This window comes from Anomaloglossus baeobatrachus, chromosome 4 (assembly GCF_048569485.1).
Source record: "Anomaloglossus baeobatrachus isolate aAnoBae1 chromosome 4, aAnoBae1.hap1, whole genome shotgun sequence".
NCBI lineage: Eukaryota > Metazoa > Chordata > Amphibia > Anura > Aromobatidae > Anomaloglossus > Anomaloglossus baeobatrachus.
The window spans coordinates 670573422-670592872 of NC_134356.1; the positions used below are offsets into that span (position 1 = coordinate 670573422).

At 38.9% G+C, this 19451-nt stretch overlaps 13 non-coding genes across 13 annotated transcripts; all 13 read right to left on the reverse strand.

Annotated features, from left to right (window-relative positions):
- Positions 1-6207: 6207 nt before the first annotated feature.
- On the reverse strand, positions 6208-6281 carry TRNAI-AAU (transfer RNA isoleucine (anticodon AAU)). Its single transcript has one exon. It is a non-coding gene; the product is annotated as a tRNA-Ile (tRNA).
- A 729-nt stretch (positions 6282-7010) lies between these two features.
- On the reverse strand, positions 7011-7084 carry TRNAI-AAU (transfer RNA isoleucine (anticodon AAU)). Its single transcript has one exon. It is a non-coding gene; the product is annotated as a tRNA-Ile (tRNA).
- Positions 7085-8457: 1373 nt separating this feature from the next.
- Positions 8458-8531, reverse strand: TRNAI-AAU (transfer RNA isoleucine (anticodon AAU)). The gene has a single exon. It is a non-coding gene; the product is annotated as a tRNA-Ile (tRNA).
- A 571-nt stretch (positions 8532-9102) lies between these two features.
- TRNAF-AAA (transfer RNA phenylalanine (anticodon AAA)) lies at positions 9103-9176 on the reverse strand. Its single transcript has one exon. It is a non-coding gene; the product is annotated as a tRNA-Phe (tRNA).
- A 731-nt stretch (positions 9177-9907) lies between these two features.
- On the reverse strand, positions 9908-9981 carry TRNAI-AAU (transfer RNA isoleucine (anticodon AAU)). Its single transcript has one exon. It is a non-coding gene; the product is annotated as a tRNA-Ile (tRNA).
- A 1216-nt stretch (positions 9982-11197) lies between these two features.
- TRNAI-AAU (transfer RNA isoleucine (anticodon AAU)) lies at positions 11198-11271 on the reverse strand. The gene has a single exon. It is a non-coding gene; the product is annotated as a tRNA-Ile (tRNA).
- A 571-nt stretch (positions 11272-11842) lies between these two features.
- TRNAI-AAU (transfer RNA isoleucine (anticodon AAU)) lies at positions 11843-11916 on the reverse strand. The gene has a single exon. It is a non-coding gene; the product is annotated as a tRNA-Ile (tRNA).
- A 571-nt stretch (positions 11917-12487) lies between these two features.
- TRNAI-AAU (transfer RNA isoleucine (anticodon AAU)) lies at positions 12488-12561 on the reverse strand. The gene has a single exon. It is a non-coding gene; the product is annotated as a tRNA-Ile (tRNA).
- Positions 12562-14580: 2019 nt separating this feature from the next.
- TRNAI-AAU (transfer RNA isoleucine (anticodon AAU)) lies at positions 14581-14654 on the reverse strand. Its single transcript has one exon. It is a non-coding gene; the product is annotated as a tRNA-Ile (tRNA).
- A 568-nt stretch (positions 14655-15222) lies between these two features.
- TRNAI-AAU (transfer RNA isoleucine (anticodon AAU)) lies at positions 15223-15296 on the reverse strand. The gene has a single exon. It is a non-coding gene; the product is annotated as a tRNA-Ile (tRNA).
- An 887-nt stretch (positions 15297-16183) lies between these two features.
- On the reverse strand, positions 16184-16257 carry TRNAI-AAU (transfer RNA isoleucine (anticodon AAU)). The gene has a single exon. It is a non-coding gene; the product is annotated as a tRNA-Ile (tRNA).
- A 729-nt stretch (positions 16258-16986) lies between these two features.
- TRNAI-AAU (transfer RNA isoleucine (anticodon AAU)) lies at positions 16987-17060 on the reverse strand. The gene has a single exon. It is a non-coding gene; the product is annotated as a tRNA-Ile (tRNA).
- A 1532-nt stretch (positions 17061-18592) lies between these two features.
- On the reverse strand, positions 18593-18666 carry TRNAI-AAU (transfer RNA isoleucine (anticodon AAU)). Its single transcript has one exon. It is a non-coding gene; the product is annotated as a tRNA-Ile (tRNA).
- Between the last annotated feature and the right edge of the window lie 785 nt (positions 18667-19451).

Here is a 19451-nt window from a genome sequence, read left to right on the forward strand (position 1 = left end):
TGGAAAAAAAGGGAGACTCCGCTTGGAGTAACCCTTGCTTGCTGTGTTTTTAAAAGAAGCCAAGATAAACAGAGCTGGGATCAGGAAAGACTTTGCTACCTACCCTGGTTTCATCCTGGGGACGGTTAATTAGGCCGTATTTTTGAATGTGCTTGATGCAAATCTAGCTGTGAATTGTACAACTGGGGCACAAGTGCTGCCACTGAATGGGTGGGTGTGTGTGGGGCACAATTTTTGGAAAAAAAGGGAGACTCCGCTTGGAGTAACCCTTGCTTGCTGTGTTTTTAAAAGAAGCCAAGATGAACAGAGCTGGGATCAGGAAAGACTTTGCTACCTACCCTGGTGTCATCCTGGGGACGATAATTAGGCCATATTTTTGAATGTGCTTGATGCAAATCTAGCTGTGAATTGTACAACTGGGGCACAAGTGCTGCCACTGAATGGGTGGGTGTGTGTGGGGCACAATTTTTGGAAAAAAAGGGAGACTCCGCTTGGAGTAACCCTTGCTTGCTGTGTTTTTAAAAGAAGCCAAGATGAACAGAGCTGAGATCAGGAAAGACTTTGCTACCTACCCTGGTGTCATCCTGTGGACGGTTAATTAGGCCGTATTTTTGAATGTGCTTGATGCAAATCTAGCTGTGAATTGTACAACTGGGGCACAAGTGCTGCCACTGAATGGGTGGGTGTGTGTGGGGCACAATTTTTGGAAAAAAAGGGAGACTCCGCTTGGAGTAACCCTTGCTTGCTGTGTTTTTAAAAGAAGCCAAGATGAACAGAGCTGGGATCAGGAAAGACTTTGCTACCTACCCTGGTGTCATCCTGGGGACGGTTAGTTAGGCCGTATTTTTGAATGTGCTTGATGCAAATCTAGCTGTGAAGTGCACAACTAGGGCACAAGTGCTGCAACTGAATGGTTGGGTGTGTGTGGGGCACAATTTTTGGAAAAAAAGGGAGACTCTGCTTGGAGTAACCCTTGCTTGCTGTGTTTTTAAAAGAAGCCAAGATGAACAGAGCTGGGATCAGGAAAGACTTTGCTACCTACCCTGGTGTCATCCTGGGGACGGTTAATTAGGCCGTATTTTTGAATGTGCTTGATGCAAATCTAGCTGTGAAGTTCACAACTAGGGCACAAGTGCTGCCACTGAATGGGTGGGTGTGTGTGGGGCACAATTTTTGGAAAAAAAAGGGAGACTCCGCTTGGAGTAACCCTTGCTTGCTGTGTTTTTAAAAGAAGCCAAGATGAACAGAGCTGGGATCAGGAAAGACTTTGCTACCTACCCTGGTGTCATCCTGGGGACGGTTAAGAATAGCGTATTTTTGAATGTGCTTGATGCAAATCTAGCTGTGAAGTGCACAACTAGGGCACAAGTGCTGCCACTGAATGGGTGGGTGTGTGTGGGGCACAATTTTTGGAAAAAAAGGGAGACTCCGCTTGGAGTAACCCTTGCTTGCTGTGTTTTTAAAAGAAGCCAAGATGAACAGAGCTGGGATCAGGAAAGACTTTGAAACCTACCCTGGTGTCATTCTGGGGACGGTTAATTAGGTCGTATTTTTGAATGTGCTTGATGTAAATCTAGCTGTGAATTGTACAACTGGGGCACAAGTGCTGCCACTGAATGGGTGGGTGTGTGTGGGGCACAATTTTTGGAAAAAAAGGGAGACTCCGCTTGGAGTAACCCTTGCTTGCTGTGTTTTTAAAAGAAGCCAAGATGAACAGAGCTGGGATCAGGAAAGACTTTGCTACCTACCCTGGTGTCATCCTGGGGACGGTTAATTAGGCCGTATTTTTGAATGTGCTTGATGCAAATCTTGCTGTGAATTGTACAACTGGGGCACAAGTGCTGCCACTGAATGGGTGGGTGTGTGTGGGGCACAATTTTTGGAAAAAAAGGGAGACTCCGCTTGGAGTAACCCTTGCTTGCTGTCTTTTTAAAAGAAGCCAAGATGAACAGAGCTGGGATCAGGAAAGACTTTGCTACCTACCCTGGTGTCATCCTGGGGACGGTTAATTAGGCCGTATTTTTGAATGTGCTTGATGCAAATCTAGCTGTGAATTGTACAACTGGGGCACAAGTGCTGCCACTGAATGGGTGGGTGTGTGTGGGGCACAATTTTTGGAAAAAAAGGGAGACTCCGCTTGGAGTAACCCTTGCTTGTTGTGTTTTTAAAAGAAGCCAAGATGAACAGAGCTGGGATCAGGAAAGACTTTGCTACCTACCCTGGTGTCATCCTGGGGACGGTTAATTAGGCCGTATTTTTCAATGTGCTTGATGCAAATCTAGCTGTGAATTGTACAACTGGGGCACAAGTGCTGCCACTGAATGGGTGGGTGTGTGTGGGGCACAATTTTTGGAAAAAAAGGGAGACTCCGCTTGGAGTAACCCTTGCTTGCTGTGTTTTTAAAAGAAGCCAAGATGAACAGAGCTGGGATCAGGAAAGACTTTGCTACCTACCCTGGTGTCATCATGGGGACGGTTAATTAGGCCGTATATTTGAATGTGCTTGATGCAAATCTAGCTGTGAAGTGCACAACTAGGGCACAAGTGCTGCCACTGAATGGGTGGGTGTGTGTGGGGCACAATTTTTGGAAAAAAAGGGAGACTCCGCTTGGAGTAACCCTTGCTTGCTGTGTTTTTAAAAGAAGCCAAGATGAACAGAGCTGGGATCAGGAAAGACTTTGCTACCTACCCTGGTGTCATCCTGGGGACGGTTAAGAATAGCGTATTTTTGAATGTGCTTGATGCAAATCTAGCTGTGAAGTGCACAACTAGGGCACAAGTGCTGCCACTGAATGGGTGGGTGTGTGCGGGGCACAATTTTTGGAAAAAAAGGGAGACTCCGCTTGGAGTAACCCTTGCTTGCTGTGTTTTTAAAAGAAGCCAAGATGAACAGAGCTGGGATCAGGAAAGACTTTGCTACCTACCCTGGTGTCATCCTGGGGACGGTTAATTAGGCCGTATTTTTGAATGTGCTTGATGCAAATCTAGCTGTGACTTGTACAACTGGGGCACAAGTGCTGCCACTGAATGGGTGGGTGTGTGTGGGGCACAATTTTTGGAAAAAAAGGGAGACTCCGCTTGGAGTAACCCTTGCTTGCTGTGTTTTTAAAAGAAGCCAAGATGAACAGAGCTGGGATCAGGAAAGACTTTGCTACCTACCCTGGTGTCATCCTGGGGACGGTTAATTAGGCCGTATTTTTGAATGTGCTTGATGCAAATCTAGCTGTGAATTGTACAACTGGGGCACAAGTGCTGCCACTGAATGGGTGGGTGTGTGTGGGGCACAATTTTTGGAAAAAAAGAGAGACTCCGCTTGGAGTCACCTTGCGGTGTTTTACATAATTTTAGAAGGACTTTTGCCCCATATCTACTCTCTTTTAATGAACTTGCTCTAATTTTGAGCCAGCTACTGACCTCTCAAAGCTTGATCTGTCCACAGTGAAAGGTAAAATACGTTGAAAGTTGACTAATTCTTAGAGAGCCCATCAAAAGCATAGGAACCAATCTTAAATGAGAATTGACAAGTTTTTTTATATTATGAGCAATATGTTGCCACCAACCACTCTAACTTGTCACGTGATGAGCCAGTAAATTACGCCATTGCTTGGATTTGTTTTTGCCTGCATTACAATAAGTGATAGACTTAGCTGTCAATATTTACAGTTATATCGAATTCCAGTTGCCCAACACTTCTTAAAAAACGCTTAGAAACTGAAATCTCTGGCCATACAATAGATTATATTTCTATTTTGCTTCAATTCGTTACTCTGTCATACTTTAAGGTTAACGACGATGTAACATGGCCACTCTCTTACTCTAACCAAGTTATTTCAAGTTTGTAAATTAATTTTACACATTGGATGGATAAAACCTACGGATCTTTTTCCAAAAGTCACTGGATGTGAACAGAAAGCCAAATAAATGGCCAGCACGGGGGTCGAACCCGCAACCTTGGCGTTGAACACGCAACCTTGGCGTTATTAGCACCACGCTCTAACCGATTGAGCTAACCGGCCACTTATGCCCCATATCTACTCTCTTTTAATGAACTTGCTCCAATTTTGAGCCAGCTACTGACCTCTCAAAGCTTGATCTGTCCACAGTGAAAGGTAAAATACGTTGAAAGTTGACTAATTCTTAGAGAGCACATCAAAAGCATAGGAACCAATCTTAAATGAGAATTGACAAGCTTTTTTTATATTATGAGCAATATGTTGCCACCAACCACTCCAACTTGTCACGTGATGAGCCAGTAAATTACGCCATTGCTTGGATTAGTTTTTGCCTGCATTACAATTAGTGATAGACTTAGCTGTCAATATTTACAGTTATATCGAATTCCAGTTGCCCAAAACTTCTTAAAAAATGCTTAGAAACTGAAATCTCTGGCCATACAATAGATTATATTTCTATTTTGCTTCAAGTTGCTTGGATTAGTTTTGCCTGCATTGCAATTAGTGATAGACTTAGCTGTCAATATTTACAGTTATATCGAATTCCAGTTGCCCAAAACTTCTTAAAAAACACTTAGAAACTGAAATCTCTGGCCATAAAATAGATTATTTTTCTATTTTGCTTCAATTCGCTTGGATTAGTTTTGCCTGCATTACAATTAGTGATAGACTTAGCTGTCAATATTTACAGTTATATCGAATTCCAGTTGCCCAAAACTTCTTAAAAAACGCTTAGAAACTGAAATCTCTGGCCATACAAGAGATTATATTTCTTTTTTGCTTCAATTCGTTACTCTGTCATACTTTAAGGTTAACATGGCCACTCTCTTACTCTAACCAAGTTATTTCAAGTTTGTAAATTAATTTTACACATTGGATGGATAAAATTTACGGATCTTTTTCCAAAAGTCACTAGATGTGAACAGAAAGCCAAAGGAATGGCCAGCAAGGGGGTCGAACCCGCAACCTTGGCGTTATTAGCACCACGCTCTAACCGATTGAGCTAACCGACCACTTTTGCCCCAAATCTACTCTCTTTTAATGAACTTGCTCTAATTTTGAGCCAGCTACTGACCTCTCAAAGCTTGATCTGTCCACAGTGAAAGGTAAAATACGTTGAAAGTTGACTAATTCTTAGAGAGCCCATCAAAAGCATAGGAACCAATCTTAAATGAGAATTGACAAGCTTTTTTTATATTATGAGCAATATGTTGCAACTTGCCACCAACGACTCCTACTTGTCACGTGATGAGCCAGTAAATTACACCATTGCTTGAATTAGTTTTTGCCTGCATTACAATTAGTGATAGACTTAGCTGTCAATATTTACAGTTATATCGAATTCCAGTTGCCCAAAACTTCTTAAAAAATGCTTAGAAACTGAAATCTCTGGCCATACAATAGATTATATTTCTATTTTGCTTCAATTCGTTACTCTGTCATACTTTAAGGTTAACGACGATGTAACATGGCCACTCTCTTACTCTAACCAAGTTATTTAAAGTTTGTAAATTAATTTTACACATTGGATGGATAAAACCTACGGATCTTTTTCCAAAAGTCACTGGATGTGAACAGAAAGCCAAATAAATGGCCAGCACGGGGGTCGAACCCGCAACCTTGGCGTTGAACACGCAACCTTGGCGTTATTAGCACCACGCTCTAACCGATTGAGCTAACCGGCCACTTATGCCCCATATCTACTCTCTTTTAATGAACTTGCTCCAATTTTGAGCCAGCTACTGACCTCTCAAAGCTTGATCTGTCCACAGTGAAAGGTAAAATACGTTTAAAGTTGACTAATTCTTAGAGAGCCCATCAAAAGCATAGGAACCAATCTTAAATGAGAATTGACAAGCTTTTTTACATTATGAGCAATATGTTGCCACCAACCACTCTAACTTGTCACGTGATGAGCCAGTAAATTACGCCATTGCTTGGATTAGTTTTTGCCTGCATTACAATTAGTGATAGACTTAGCTGTCAATATTTACAGTTATATCGAATTCCAGTTGCCCAAAACTTCTTAAAAAACGCTTAGAAACTGAAATCTCTGGCCATACAATAGATTATATTTCTATTTTGCTTCAATTCGTTACTCTGTCATACTTTAAGGTTAACGACGATGTAACATGGCCACTCTCTTACTCTAACCAAGTTATTTCAAGTTTGTAAATTAATTTTACACATTGGATGGATAAAACCTACGGATCTTTTTCCAAAAGTCACTGGATGTGAACAGAAAGCCAAAAGAATGGCCAGCACGGGGGTCGAACCCGCAACCTTGGTGTTATTAGCACCACGCTCTAACCGATTGAGCTAACCGGCCACGTTTGTCACGTATCTACTCTCTTTTAATGAACTTGCTCTAATTTTGAGCCAGCTACTGACCTCTCAAAGCTTGATCTGTCCACAGTGAAAGGTAAAATACGTTGAAAGTTGACTAATTCTTAGAGAGCTAATCAAAAGCATAGGAACCAACCTTAAATGAGAATTGACAAGCTTTTTTTATATTATGAGCAATATGTTGCCACCAACCACTCTAACTTGTCACGTGATGAGCCAGTAAATTACGCCATTGCTTGGATTAGTTTTTGCCTGCATTACAATTAGTGATAGACTTAGCTGTCAATATTTACAGTTATATCGAATTCCAGTTGCCCAAAACGTCTTAAAAAACGCTTAGAAACTGAAATCTCTGGCCATAAAATAGATTATTTTTCTATTTTGCTTCAAGTCGCTTGGATTAGTTTTGCCTGCATTACAATTAGTGATAGACTTAGCTGTCAATATTTACAGTTATATCGAATTCCAGTTGCCCAAAACTTCTTAAAAAATGCTTAGAAACTGAAATCTCTGGCCATACAATAGATTATATTTCTATTTTGCCTCAATTCGTTACTCTGTCATACTTTAAGGTTAACGTTGATGTAACATGGCCACTCTCTTACTCTAACCAAGTTATTTCAAGTTTGTAAATTAATTTTACACATTGGATGGATAACACCTACGGATCTTTTTCCAAAAGTCACTGGATGTGAACAGAAAGCCAAAGGAATGGCCAGCACGGGGGTCGAACCCGCAACCTTGGTGTTATTAGCACCACGCTCTAACCGATTGAGCTAACCGGCCACTTTTGCTCCATATCTACTCTCCTTTAATGAACTTGCTCTAATTTTGAGCCAGCTACTGACCTCTCAAAGCTTGATCTGTCCACAGTGAAAGGTAAAATACGTTGAAAGTTGACTAATTCTTAGAGAGCCCATCAAAAGCATAGGAACCAATCTTAAATGAGAATTGACAAGCTTTTTTTACATTATGAGCAATATGTTGCCTCCAACCACTCTAACTTGTCACGTGATGAGCCAGTAAATTACGCCATTGCTTGGATTAGTTTTTGCCTGCATTACAATTAGTGATAGACTTAGCTGTCAATATTTACAGTTATATCAAATTCCAGTTGCCCAAAACTTCTTAAAAAACGCTTAGAAACTGAAATCTCTGGCCATACAATAGATTATATTTCTATTTTGCTTCAATTCGTTACTCTGTCATACTTTAAGGTTAACGACGATGTAACATGGCCACTCTCTTACTCTAACCAAGTTATTTCAAGTTTCTAAATTAATTTTACACATTGGATGAATAAAACCTACGGATCTTTTTCCAAAAGTCACTGGATGTAAACAGAAAGCTGAAGGAATGGCCAGCACGGGGGTCGAACCTGCAACCTTGGCTTTATTAGCACCACGCTCTAACCGATTGAGCTAACCGGCCACTTTTGCCCCATATCTACTCTCTTTTATTAAACTTGCTCTAATTTTGAGCCAGCTACTGACCTCTCAAAGCTTGATCTATCCACAGTGAAAGGTAAAATATGTTGAAAGTTGACTAATTCTTAGAGAGACCATCAAAAGCATAGGAACCAATCTTAAATGAGAATTGACAAGTTTTTTTATATTATGAGCAATATGTTGCCACCAACCACTCTAACTTGCCACGTGATGAGCCAGTAAATTACGCCATTGCTTGGATTAGTTTTTGCCTGCATTACAATTAGTGATAGACTTAGCTGTCAATATTTACAGTTATATCGAATTCCAGTTGACCAAAACTTCTTAAAAAACACTTAGAAACTGAAATCTCTGGCCATACAATAGATTTTATTTCTATTTTGCTTCAAGTTGCTTGGATTAGTTTTGCCTGCATTACAATTAGTGATAGACTTAGCTGTCAATATTAACAGTTATATCGAATTCCAGTTGACCAAAACTTCTTAAAAAACACTTAGAAACTGAAATCTCTGGCCATACAATAGATTATATTTCTATTTTGCTTCAATTCGTTACTCTGTCATACTTTTAGGTTAACGACGATGTAACATGGCCACTCTCTTACTCTAACCAAGTTATTTCAAGTTTGTAAATTAATTTTACACATTGGATGGATAACACCTACGGATCTTTTTCCAAAAGTCACTGGATGTGAACAGAAAGCCAAAGGAATGGCCAGCACGGGGGTCGAACCCGCAACCTTGGCGTTATTAGCACCACGCTCTAACCGATTGAGCTAACTGGCCACTTTTGCTCCATATCTACTCTCTTTTAATGAACTTGCTCTAATTTTGAGCCAGCTACTGACCTCTCAAAGCTTGATCTGTCCACAGTGAAAGGTAAAATACGTTGAAAGTTGACTAATTCTTAGAGAGCCCATCAAAAGCATAGGAACCAATCTTAAATGAGAATTGACAAGCCTTTTTTATATTATGAGCAATATGTTTCCACCAACCACTCTAACTTGTCACGTGATGAGCCAGTAAATTACGCCATTGCTTGGATTAGTTTTTGCCTGCATTACAATTAGTGATAGACTTAGCTGTCAATATTTACAGTTATATCGAATTCCAGTTGCCCAAAACTTCTTAAAAAACGCTAAGAAACTGAAATCTCTGGCCATACAATAGATTATATTTCTATTTTGCTTCAATTCGTTACTCTGTCATACTTTAAGGTTAATGACGATGTAACATGGCCACTCTCTTACTCTAACCAAGTTATTTCAAGTTTGTAAATTAATTTTACACATTGGATGGATAAAACCTACGGATCTTTTTCCAAAAGTCACTGGATGTGAACAGAAAGCCAAAGGAATGGCCAGCACGGGGGTCGAGCCCGCAACCTTGGCGTTTTTAGCACCACGCTCTAACCGATTGAGCTAACCGGCCACTTTTTTGCCCCATATCTACTCTCTTTTAATGAACTTGATCTAATTTTGAGCCAGCTACTGACCTCTCAAAGCTTGACCTGTCCACAGTGAAAGGTAAAATACGTTGAAAGTTGACTAATTCTTAGAGAGCCCATCAAAAGCATAGGAACCAATCTTAAATGAGAATTGACAAGCTTTTTTTATATTATGAGCAATATGTTGCCACCAACCACTCTAACTTGTCACGTGATGAGCCAGTAAATTACGCCATTGCTTGGATTAGTTTTTGCCTGCATTACAATTAGTGATAGACTTAGCTGTCAATATTTACAGTTATATCGAATTCCAGTTGCCCAAAACTTCTTAAAAAATGCTTAGAAACTGAAATCTCTGGCCATACAATAGATTATATTTCTATTTTGCTTCAAGTTGCTTGGATTAGTTTTGCCTGCATTACAATTAGTGATAGACTTAGCTGTCAATATTAACAGTTATATCGAATTCCAGTTGCCCAAAACTTCTTAAAAAACACTTAGAAACTGAAATCTCTGGCCATACAATAGATTATATTTCTATTTTGCTTCAATTCGTTACTCTGTCATACTTTAAGGTTAACGACGATGTAACATGGCCACTCTCTTACTCTAACCAAGTTATTTCATGTTTGTAAATTAATTTTACACATTGGATGGATAAAACCTACGGATCTTTTTCCAAAAGTCACTGGATGTGAACAGAAAGCCAAAGGAATGGCCAGCACGGGGGTCGAACCCGCAACCTTGGTGTTATTAGCACCATGCTCTAACCGATTGAGCTAGCCGGCCACTTTTGCCCCATATCTACTCTCTTTTAATGAACTTGCTCTAATTTTGAGCCAGCTACTGACCTCTCAAAGCTTGATCTGTCCACAGTGAAAGGTAAAATACGTTGAAAGTTGACTAATTCTTAGAGAGCCCATCAAAAGCATAGGAACAAATCTTAAATTAGAATTGACAAGCCTTTTTTATATTATGAGCAGTATGTTGCCACCAACCACTCTAACTTGTCACGTGATGAGCCAGTAAATTACGCCATTGCTTGGATTAGTTTTTGCCTGCATTACAATTAGTGATAGACTTAGCTGTCAATATTTACAGTTATATCGAATTCCAGTTGCCCAAAACTTCTTAAAAAACGCTAAGAAACTGAAATCTCTGGCCATACAATAGATTATATTTTTATTTTGCTTCAATTCGTTACTCTGTCATACTTTAAGGTTAACAACGATGTAACATGGCCACTCTCTTACTCTAACCAAGTTATTTCAAGTTTGTAAATTAATTTTACACATTGGATGGATAAAACCTACGGATCTTTTTCCAAAAGTCACTGGATGTGAACAGAAAGCTAAAGGAATGGCCAGCATGGGGGTCGAACCCGCAACCTTGGCGTTATTAGCACCACGCTCTAAAAGATTGAGCTAACCGGCCACTTTTGCCCCATATCTACTCTCTTTTAATGAACTTGATCTAATTTTGAGCCAGCTACTGACCTCTCAAAGCTTGACCTGTCCACAGTGAAAGGTAAAATACGTTGAAAGTTGACTAATTCTTAGAGAGCCCATTAAAAGCATAGGAACCAATCTTAAATGAGAATTGACAAGCTTTTTTTATATTATGAGCAATATGTTGCCACCAACCACTCTAACTTGTCACGTGATGAGCCAGGATATTACGCCATTGCTTGGATTAACTTTTGCCTGTATTACAATTAGTGATAGACTTAGCTGTCAATATTTACAGTTATATCGAATTCCAGTTGCCCAAAATTTCTTAAAAAACGCTTAGAAACTGAAATCTCTGGCCATACAATAGATTATATTTCTATTTTGCTTCAATTCGTTACTCTGTCATACTTTAAGGTTAACGACGATGTAACATGGCCACTCTCTTACTCTAACCAAGTTATTTCAAGTTTGTAAATTAATTTTACACATTGGATGGATAAAACCTACGGATCTTTTTCCAATAGTCACTGGATGTGAACAGAAAGCCAAAGGAATGGCCAGCACGGGGGTCGAACCCGCAACCTTGGCGTTATTAGCACCACGCTCTAACCGATTAAGCTAACCGGCCACTTCTGCCCCATATCTACTCTCTTTTAATGAACTTGCTCTAATTTTGAGCCAGCTACTGACCTCTCAAAGCTTGACCTGTCCACAGTGAAAGGTAAAATACGTTGAAAGTTGACTAATTCTTAGAGAGCCCATCAAAAGCATAGGAACCAATCTTAAATGAGAATTGACAAGCTTTTTTTATATTATGAGCAATATGTTGCCACCAACCACTCTAACTTGTCACGTGATGAGCCAGTAAATTACGCCATTGCTTGGATTAGTTTTTGCCTGCATTACAATTAGTGATAGACTTAGCTGTCAATATTTACAGTTATATCGAATTCCAGTTGCCCAAAACTTCTTAAAAAACGCTAAGAAACTGAAATCTCTGGCCATACAATAGATTATATTTCTATTTTGCTTCAATTCGTTACTCTGTCATACTTTAAGGTTAACGACGATGTAACATGGCCACTCTCTTACTCTAACCAAGTTATTTCAAGTTTGTAAATTAATTTTACACATTGGATGGATAAAACCTACGGATCTTTTTCCAAAAGTCACTGGATGTGAACAGAAAGCCAAAGGAATGGCCAGCACGGGGGTCGAACCCGCAACCTTGGCGTTATTAGCACCACGCTCTAACCGATTAAGCTAACCGGCCACTTTTGCCCCATATCTACTCTCTTTTAATGAACTTGCTCTAATTTTGAGCCAGCTACTGACCTCTCAAAGCTTGACCTGTCCACAGTGAAAGGTAAAATACGTTGAAAGTTGACTAATTCTTAGAGAGCCCATCAAAAGCATAGGAACCAATCTTAAATGAGAATTGACAAGCTTTTTTTATATTATGAGCAATATGTTGCCACCAACCACTCTAACTTGTCACGTGATGAGCCAGTAAATTACGCCATTGCTTGGATTAGTTTTTGCCTGCATTACAATTAGAGATAGACTTAGCTGTCAATATTTACAGTTATATCGAATTCCAGTTGCCCAAAACTTCTTAAAAAACGCTAAGAAACTGAAATCTCTGGCCATACAATAGATTATATTTCTATTTTGCTTCAATTCGTTCCTCTGTCATACTTTAAGGTTAACGACGATGTAACATGGCCACTCTCTTACTCTAACCAAGGTATTTCAAGTTTGTAAATTAATTTTACACATTGGATGGATAAAACCTACGGATCTTTTTCCAAAAGTCACTGGATGTGAACAGAAAGCCAAAGGAATGGCCAGCACGGGGGTCGAACCCGCAACCTTGGCGTTATTAGCACCACGCTCTAACCGATTGAGCTAACCGGCCACTTTTGCCCCATATCTACTCTCTTTTAATGAACTTGCTCTAATTTTGAGCCAGCTACTGACCTCTCAAAGCTTGATCTGTCCACAGTGAAAGGTAAAATACGTTGAAAGTTGACTAATTCTTAGAGAGCCCATCAAAAGCATAGGAACCATTCTTAAATGAGAATTGACAAGCCTTTTTTATATTATGAGCAATATGTTGCCACCAACCACTCTAACTTGTCACGTGATGAGCCAGTAAATTACGCCAATGCTTGGATTAGTTTTTGCCTGCATTACAATTAGTGATAGACTTAGCTGTCAATATTTACAGTTATATCGAATTCCAGTTGCCCAAAACTTCTTAAAAAACGCTAAGAAACTGAAATCTCTGGCCATACAATAGATTATATTTCTATTTTGCTTCAATTCGTTACTCTGTCATACTTTAAGGTTAACGACGATGTAACATGGCCACTCTCTTACTCTAACCAAGTTATTTCAAGTTTGTAAATTAATTTTACACATTGGATGGATAAAACCTACGGATCTTTTTCCAAAAGTCACTGGATGTGAACAGAAAGCCAAAGGAATGGCCAGCATGGGGGTCGAACCCGCAACCTTGGCGTTATTAGCACCACGCTCTAACCGATTGAGCTAACCGGCCACTTTTTCCCCATATCTACTCTCTTTTAATGAACTTGCTCTAATTTTGAGCCAGCTACTGACCTCTCAAAGCTTGATCTGTCCACAGTGAAAGGTAAAATACGTTGAAAGTTGACTAATTCTTAGAGAGCCCATCAAAAGCATAGGAACCAATCTTAAATGAGAATTGACAAGCTTTTTTTATATTATGAGCAATATGTTGCTACCAACCACTCTAACTTGTCACGTGATGAGCCAGTAAATTACGCCATTGCTTGGATTAGTTTTTGCCTGCATTACAATTAGTGATAGACTTAGCTGTCAATATTTACAGTTATATCGAATTCCAGTTGCCCAAAACGTCTTAAAAAACGCTAAGAAACTGAAATCTCTGGCCATACAATAGATTATATTTCTATTTTGCTTCAATTCATTACTCTGTCATACTTTAAGGTTAACGACGATGTAACATGGCCACTCTCTTACTCTAACCAAGTTATTTCAAGTTTTTAAATTAATTTTACACATTGGATGAACAAAATTTACGGATCTTTTTCCAAAAGTCACTTGATGTGAACAGAAAGCCAAAGGAATGGCCAGCACGGGGGTCGAACCCGCAACCTTGGCGTTATTAGCACCATGCTCCAACCGATTAAGCTAACCGGCCACTTTTGCCCCATATCTACTCTCTTTTAATGAACTTGCTCTAATTTTGAGCCAGCTACTGACCTCTCAAAGCTTGACCTGTCCACAGTGAAAGGTAAAATACGTTGAAAGTTGACTAATTCTTAGAGAGCCCATCAAAAGCATAGGAACCAATCTTAAATGAGAATTGACAAGCTTTATTTATATTATGAGCAATATGTTGCCACCAACCAGTCTAACTTGTCACGTGATGAGCCAGTAAATTACGCCATTGCTTGGATTAGTTTTTGCCTGCATTACAATTAGTGATAGACTTAGCTGTCAATATTTACAGTTATATCGAATTCCAGTTGCCCAAAACTTCTTAAAAAACGCTTAGAAACTGAAATCTCTGGCCATACAATAGATTATATTTCTATTTTGCTTCAAGTTGCTTGGATTAGTTTTGCCTGCATTACAATTAGTGATAGACTTAGCTGTCAATATTTACAGTTATATCGAATTCCAATTGCCCAAAACTTCTTAAAAAACACTTAGAAACTAAAATCTCTGGCCATACAACAGATTATATTTCTATTTTGCTTCAATTCGTTACTCTGTCATACTTTAAGGTTAACGACGATGTAACATGGCCACTCTCTTACTCTTACCAAGTTATTTCAAGTTTGTAAATTAATTTTACACATTGGATGGATAAAACCTACGGATCTTTTTCCAAAAGTCACTGGATGTGAACAGAAAGCCAAAGGAATGGCCAGCACGGGGGTCGAACCCGCAACCTTGGCGTTATTAGCACCACGCTCTAACCGATTGAGCTAACCGGCCACTTTTGCCCCATATCTACTCTCTTTTAATGAACTTGCTCTAATTTTGAGCCAGCTACTGACCTCTCAAAGCTTGACCTGTCCACAGTGAAAGGTAAAATACGTTGAAAGTTGACTAATTTTAGAGAGCCCATCAAAAGCATAGGAACCAATCTTAAATGAGAATTGACAAGCTTTTTTTATATTACCAGCAATATGTTGCCACCAACCACTCTAACTTGTCACGTGATGAGCCAGTAAATTACGCCATTGCTTGGATTAGTTTTTGCCTGCATTACAATTAGTGATAGACTTAACTGTCAATATTTACAGTTATATCGAATTCCAGTTGCCCAAAACTTCTTAAAAAACGCTTAGAAACTGAAATCTCTGGCCATACAATAGATTATATTTCTATTTTGCTTCAATTCGTTACTCTGTCATACTTTAAGGTTAACGACGATGTAACATGGCCACTCTCTTACTCTAACCAAGTTATTTCAAGTTTGTAAATATTTTACACATTGGATGGATAAAACCTACGGATCTTTTTCCAAAAGTCACTGGATGTGAACAGAAAGCCAAAGGAATGGCCAGCACGGGGGTCGAACCCGCAACCTTGGCGTTATTAGCACCATGCTCTAACCGATTAAGCTAACCGGCCACTTTTGCCCTATATCTACCCTCTTCTAATGAACTTGCTCTAATTTTGAGCCAGCAACTGACCTCTCAAAGCTTGACCTGTCCACAGTGAAAGGTAAAATACGTTGAAAGTTGACTAATTCTTAGAGAGCCCATCAAAAGCATAGGAACCAATCTTAAATGAGAATTGACAAGCTTTTTTTATATTATGAGCAATATGTTGCCACCAACCACTCTAACTTGTCACGTGATGAGCCAGTAAATTACGCCATTGCTTGGATTAGTTTTTGCCTGCATTACAATTAGTGATAGACTTAGCTGTCAATATTTACAGTTACATCGAATTCCAGTTGCCCAAAACTTCTTAAAAAACGCTAAGAAACTGAAATCTCTGGCCATACAATAGATTATATTTCTATTTTGCTTCAAGTTGCTTGGATTAGTTTTGCCTGCATTACAATTAGTGATAGACTTAGCTGTCAATATTTACAGTTATATCGAATTCCAGTTGCACAAAACTTCTTAAAAAACGCTTAGAAACTGAAATCTCTGGCCATAAAATAGATTATATTTCTATTTTGCTTAAAGTCGCTTGGATTAGTTTTGCCTGCGTTACAATTAGTGAAAGACTTAGCTGTCAATATTTACAGTTATATCGAATTCCAGTTGCCCAAAACTTCTTAAAAAACGCTTAGAAACTGAAATCTCTGGCCATACAATAGATTATATTTCTATTTTGCTTCAATTCGTTACTCTGTCATACTTTAAGGTTAACGACGATGTAACATGGCCACTCTCTTACTCTAACCAAGTTATTTCAAGTTTGTAAATTAATTTTACACATTGGATGAATAAAATTTACGGATCTTTTTCGAAAAGTCACTGGATGTGAACAGAAAGCCAAAGGAATGGCCAGCACGGGGGTCGAACCCGCAACCTTGGCGTTATTAGCACCATGCTCTAACCGATTAAGCTAACCGGCCACTTTTGCCCCATATCTACTCTCTTTTAATGAACTTGCTCTAATTTTGAGCCACTTACTGACCTCTCAAAGCTTGACCTGTCCACAGTGAAAGGTAAAATACGTTGAAAGTTGACTAATTCTTAGAGAGCCCATCAAAAGCATAGGAACCAATCTTAAATGAGAATTGACAAGCTTTTTTTATATTATGAGCAATATGTTGCCACCAACCACTCTAACTTGTCACGTGATGAGCCAGTAAATTACGCCATTGCTTGGATTAGTTTTTGCCTGCATTACAATTAGTGATAGACTTAGCTGTCAATATTTACAGTTATATCGAATTCCAGTTGCCCAAAACTTCTTAAAAAACGCTTAGAAACTGAAATCTCTGGCCATACAATAGATTATATTTCTATTTTGCTTCAAGTTGCTTGGATTAGTTTTGCCTGCATTACAATTAGTGATAGACTTAGCTGTCAATATTTACAGTTATATCGAATTCCAGTTGCCCAAAACTTCTTAAAAAACACTTAGAAACTGAAATCTCTGGCCATACAACAGATTATATTTCTATTTTGCTTCAATTCGTTACTCTGTCATACTTTAAGGTTAACGACGATGTAACATGGCCACTCTCTTACTCTAACCAAGTTATTTCAAGTTTGTAAATTAATTTTACACATTGGATGGATAAAACCTACGGATCTTTTTCCAAAAGTCACTGGATGTGAACAGAAAGCCAAAGGAATGGCCAGCACGGGGGTCGAACCCGCAACCTTGGCGTTATTAGCACCACGCTCTAACCGATTAAGCTAACCGGCCACTTTTGCCCTATATATACGCTCTTCTAATGAACTTGCTCTAATTTTGAGCCAGCTACTGACCTCTCAAAGCTTGATCTGTAAACAGTGAAAGGTAAAATACGTTGAAAGTTGACTAATTCTTTGAGAGCCCATCAAAAGCATAGGAACCAATCTTAAATGAGAATTGACAAGCTTTTTTTATACTATGAGCAATATGTTGCCACCAACCACTCTTAATTGTCACGTGATGAGCCAGTAAATTACGCCATTGCTTGGATTAGTTTTTGCCTGCATTACAATTAGTGATAAACTTAGCTGTCAATATTTACAGTTATATCGAATTCCAGTTGCCCAAAACTTCTTAAAAAACGCTTAGAAACTGAAATCTCTGGCCATACAATAGATTATATTTCTATTTTGCTTCAAGTTGCTTGGATTAGTTTTGCCTGCATTACAATTAGTGATAGACTTAGCTGTCAATATTTACAGTTATATCGAATTCCAGTTGCCCAAAACTTCTTAAAAAACGCTTAGAAACTGAAATCTCTGGCCATACAATAGATTATATTTCTATTTTGCTTCAATTCGTTACTCTGTCATACTTTAAGGTTAACGACGATGTAACATGGCCACTCTCTTACTCTAACCAAGTTATTTCAAGTTTGTAAATTAATTTTACACATTGGATGAATAAAATTTACGGATCTTTTTCCAAAAGTCACTGGATGTGAACAGAAAGCCAAAGGAATGGCCAGCACGGGGGTCGAACCCGCAACCATGGCGTTATTAGCACCATGCTCTAACCAATTAGGCTAACTGGCCACTTTTTCCCCATATCTACTCTCTTTTAATGAACTTGCTCTAATTTTGAGCCAGCTACTGACCTCTCAAAGCTTGACCTGTCCACAGTGAAAGGTAAAATACGTTGAAAGTTGACTAATTCTTAGAGAGCCCATCAAAAGCATAGGAACCAATCTTAAATGAGAATTGACAAGCTTTTTTTATATTATGAGCAATATGTTGCCACCAACCAGTCTAACTTGTCACGTGATGAGCCAGTAAATTACGCCATAGCTTGGATTAGTTTTTGCCTGCATTACAATTAGTGATAGACTTAGCTGTCAATATTTACAGTTATATCGAATTCCAGTTGCCCAAAACTTCTTAAAAAACGCTTAGAAACTGAAATCTCTGGCCTTACAATAGATTATATTTCTATTTTGCTTCAAGTTGCTTGGATTAGTTTTGCCTGCATTACAATTAGTGATAGACTTAGCTGTCAATATTTACAGTTCTATCGAATTCCAGTTGCCCAAAACTTCTTAAAAAACACTTAGAAACTAAAATCTCTGGCCATACAACAGATTATATTTCTATTTTGCTTCAATTCGTTACTCTGTCATACTTTAAGGTTAACGACGATGTAACATGGCCACTCTCTTACTCTAACCAAGTTATTTCAAGTTTGTAAATTAATTTTACACATTGGATGGATAAAACCTACGGATCTTTTTCCAAAAGTCACTGGATTTGAACAGAAAGCCAAAGGAATGGCCAGCACGGGGGTCGAACCCACAACCTTGGCGTTATTAGCACCACGCTCTAACCGATTGAGCTAACCGGCCACTTTTGCCCCATATCTACTCTCTTTTAATGAACTTGCTCTAATTTTGAGCCAGCTACTGACCTCTCAAAGCTTGACCTGTCCACAGTGAAAGGTAAAATACGTTGAAAGTTGACTAATTTTAGAGAGCCCATCAAAAGCATAGGAACCAATCTTAAATGAGAATTGACAAGCTTTTTTTATATTACCAGCAATATGTTGCCACCAACCACTCTAACTTGTCACGTGATGAGCAAGTAAATTACGCCATTGCTTGGATTAGTTTTTGCCTGCATTACAATTAGTGATAGACTTAACTGTCAATATTTACAGTTATATCGAATTCCAGTTGCCCAAAACTTCTTAAAAAACGCTTAGAAACTGAAATCTCTGGCCATACAATAGATTATATTTCTATTTTGCTTCAATTCGTTACTCTGTCATACTTTAAGGTTAACGACGATGTAACATGGCCACTCTCTTACTCTAACCAAGTTATTTCAAGTTTGTAAATTAATTTTACACATTGGATGGATAAAACCTACGGATCTTTTTCCAAAAGTCACTGGATGTGAACAGAAAGCCAAAGGAATGGCCAGCACGGGGGTCGAACCCGCAAGCTTGGCGTTATTAGCACCACGCTCTAACCGATTAAGCTAACCGGCCACTTTTGCCCTATATCTACCCTCTTCTAATGAACTTGCTCTAATTTTGAGCCAGCAACTGACCTCTCAAAGCTTGACCTGTCCACAGTGAAAGGTAAAATACGTTGAAAGTTGACTAATTCTTAGAGAGCCCATCAAAAGC